This window comes from Salvelinus sp. IW2-2015, unplaced genomic scaffold (assembly GCF_002910315.2).
Source record: "Salvelinus sp. IW2-2015 unplaced genomic scaffold, ASM291031v2 Un_scaffold10613, whole genome shotgun sequence".
NCBI lineage: Eukaryota > Metazoa > Chordata > Actinopteri > Salmoniformes > Salmonidae > Salvelinus > Salvelinus sp. IW2-2015.
The window spans coordinates 4,942-8,250 of record NW_019951871.1 but is presented as its reverse complement, the minus strand read 5'-3'; positions in this window follow the sequence as shown (position 1 = coordinate 8,250).

The window sequence follows — 3,309 nt, the reverse complement described above, 5'->3', positions numbered from 1 at the left end:
CAACTGCACACTGGGGACCAAGATCGCTACTTTTTGAAGAAATGTCCTCTGGTTTGATGAAACAAAAATAAGACTGTTTTGCCATAACCATTGTTAGTTTGGAGGAAAAGGGGAAGGCTTGCAAACGCCGAAGAACACCTCATCCAATGTGAAGCACGGTGGTGGCAGCACTCATGTTGTGTGGGTGCTTTGCTGCCAGGAGGGACTGGTGCACTTCACAAAATAGATCGCATCGTGAGGACGGAAAATATGTGGATATATTGAAGCAACATCTCAGACATCAGTCAGGAAGTTCAAAGGCTTGGTCGCAAACTGGTCTTCCAAAATGGACAATGACCCCAAGCATACTTCCACAAGTTCGTGGCAAACTGGCTGTAAGGACAACGAAAGCCAAGGTATTGGATGGCCATCACAAAGCCCTGACCCAATTCCTATAGTAAATTTGTGGGCAGCACTGAAAAATGTGTGTGCCAAGCAAGGAGCCTACAACGCTGAATCAGTTTACACCCACGCTCTGTCAGGAGGAATGGGCCAAAATTCACCCAACTATTGTGGGGAAGCTTGTGGGAAGGCCTACCCGAAACATGTTGACCCAAGTTAAAGAATTAAAGGAACGTTACCAAAATACTAATTGAGTGTCTGTACATTTCTGTTTAGCAAGTTCTAAAGCAATGCTACCATACTTAATTGAACTGTATTATTGCTGACTGGGTATTTGTCAGCAGGGAGGCTATGCTATTGGCTGCTGAGCAGATATTGGCTCTAGCAGAAGTGTCTAATCTCACACAGCCTTAGTCCCCATTACCAGGCAGCCAGGGAGTCGCCAGGCAGCCATCAGGCAGGCACAGCCCAGATCCCCAAGAGACTTACAGACAAGACGAGGACAACAACAATATCAACACAAACACACACACAGATATGCGCTTACCGCCACACCAACATATTAATTGGTGAGGAATATGAGAATGTGTTCCCTTATTCCTCCATTAACATTGAACATAACTATATCACACGTCCGTGCTATAGTCAACACTATCTCCATTCATCAATAGCAGAGGCTTGTAACACATCGTTATATTAGCGTGATTGTGTGGAAACACGCCTCAGTAATTAGCCTATATCCCACATACTCAACTGGCGGATCGTGGACCGGTCGGACCCAGAACGGGGTCAATACTGGACCATAGGCCCACCTCCCCAACAACTATATATAATATTTATACACATTTTTTACTCGGTCAGGCTCGACCCGTGGTACCATAAACACCACAAAGCACATGGACAAATGCCATAGAATTGACAGGAATTTGCTTTAACAACTTGGGCAATGGTCTATCCGCCAACAAGAGGCGTGTGTGAACAGTTTTCAGTCGCATGGTTCGAGGTGGGCGTTTGTTACTACGCTGATAAATGACATATCCATCTGGACTTTGCACTAGGAAAATTGTGTGACCGGACCTTCTCAAATGAGTACTTGAGTACCCCTGGCTTCTATCACGCGCCACTATCCCCCAATGCCTTAGTCCTACGTGCAAGCCTGTGTGTTTGTTCACCTCCTCCACCGTGGCTTAGGCCGTAACCCTGATAGGCTATGGGAGGACAGTCAGAGGAGAGCCCGTGGCGAGATTGGGTTGTTGGGTATCCTCCAAGTCCTGGGCTGCATCCCAAATACCGTCTCCTATTCCCATTGTTTTGACTGGGGCCCATAAGGGAATAGAGTGCCTATTTGGATTCACACAGACTTAACCTGGCCAGCCTCCACAGTGGACTGCAGGACACAGACATGCATCCTATACAGCGATGCCAAGAAGAAGGGGCCAGGTGCCATCAACATGGCATTTAGATACAGCTAACACTGTAAGGCCATCTGGTGTAAAATTTCCTCTTTCCCTCTCTCTCATTCATCCCACCTTCTCTCTCTATTATCAGTCTCCCTCTCCATCCCTTCAACTCTGTAGTTTGTCCTCTATTGCTCTCCCTCCATTTTGCTGTGTTCAACTTCCTATAGCGCCAAGCCCACTGAGACGGATGACCGATGATGTGTTGTCGTAAGTGTGCGAGCTAATATGTGCAGAGCGTGCACCTCTACAGGACAAAACAACATCTTCCTTTGTAGCTCAGTTGTGGAGCAAGTGACGCTTTAACGCCAGGGTAGTGGTTTGATTCCCGGGACCACCATATTAACAATGTATGCACGCATGACCTAGTACTTTGGATAAAAGATGTTTTTTAAATGGAATCTATATTATATATATTTATTGATCATTCAGAGGGACTATCTCTCTCTTTTTTATATAAATAATGAGTGATAGACTTCAGGAAAAACAGCTCATCTGGTCTGCAGCCTCATCATGCTGTATTTTGATATCCTTCTTTTATATCGTGTTTCTACCTTGTCAGCTGGAGCACCTCCTGCTAGCTCAATCTAGACTGAAGTGACGAGAGAGTGCCATACGGCAGCAAAGGCGCAATAACCACCTGGGAGTTTCCTGAAAAGAAGCTAAAACTCTGCTCTTCAATCTGTTCAGCTCGCTATGGAGAGAGAGAGATAGAGGCTCGCTGTTGAAAGGGGGAAAAGGGAGATAGAGATAGCAAGCGAGAAAGTGCTAAATAGAAGCTAAAACGCTGCTCTTCAACTGTTCAGCTCTCTGTGTGGGGATTTAAAAGAGCTCTGCTGGGAATAGCTGAAAGTCAGTTTGCCATCTGGATTGAAATAAATTGCATACTGAATCAATGTTTTTACACAGCGCTGTAGCTAGTTAAAACGTGTTGAACTGCTTGAGTGCTTTTGTTGAATCATGGACAATAGTATTTGACCCAGGTGGGTGGAAAAGCAGGAGTTTGAATTGAAGAAAAGCACTTCAGCCATAGAAAGTTTTAATGTTTTGTTTTGGGTAGTCTTAATGTTACAAATTCTGTCTTTGGCTTTTATGCCTCAAGAATAAGTGACAAATGTATGTGATCATCACATTTCTACACTCAGTACACATCACAAAGTACTATAGATATACTGTGCATTCGTTCTTGACTCCAAAACTGCTCTATTCTCCCACAAATGGGATTCATTAGTAAGCCAGCAATGTGTGTTCTGATATTTAACACATATAGGTATTTGTATTTTGTCTTTCGGCTGGCCATTTTGCACGCTTCCGGTACTCTCCGTACATTTTTTTCTGTTCTCTTGGTATGGTTCAGTTCTATTTTTACCTTTTCTATGTATCTCAGCCAGTGTGTGTATAGCATATTAAATCTCTCCTCTGCCACTCTAAATCTCTCTCTCTCTCTCTCTCTCTCTCTCTCTCTCTCTCT